The sequence below is a fragment of the Limulus polyphemus genome, unplaced genomic scaffold, assembly GCF_000517525.1.
Source record: "Limulus polyphemus unplaced genomic scaffold, Limulus_polyphemus-2.1.2 Scaffold1547, whole genome shotgun sequence".
Lineage (NCBI taxonomy): Eukaryota > Metazoa > Arthropoda > Merostomata > Xiphosura > Limulidae > Limulus > Limulus polyphemus.
Window position 1 is genome coordinate 61,413 of NW_013667157.1, and position 456 is coordinate 61,868.

Consider the following 456-nt stretch of genomic DNA (forward strand, 5'->3'; position numbering starts at 1 on the left):
GTGATGTTAAATGAAACAAAATTTTTAGTACATACAAATCAAAAACATAGCTTGCATACTTGCATAAACACTTGATAATTGTAAATTGTAAATCAGCCAACAGCTTTCTCTTCTCAAGATATATTTCCATTGACTTATTTAACTGATGATCAAGTAGAACAAATGTTAATCCAATGTTCCACACTGACTGGAAACATAGTATTTACTCAGATCGAAGCATGTTTCCACATGGTTGTTCTCTTATAACGTAAATATCATTTACTCGATCAGTGAAAAACTTTGCTGCCGTTGATCCATTTCTGTCCAATGTGTGACGTTACAACAATATGCCTTTGGGCAAAGGAGATACAATATACCAGAGCAGTGCTTCTCAACCTTTTCCAATATCACTCACTCCTACAAGTATTTCACAACAGCTCACTCACCCCAGTTCGAAAAAAGTACTAAATTAAATGT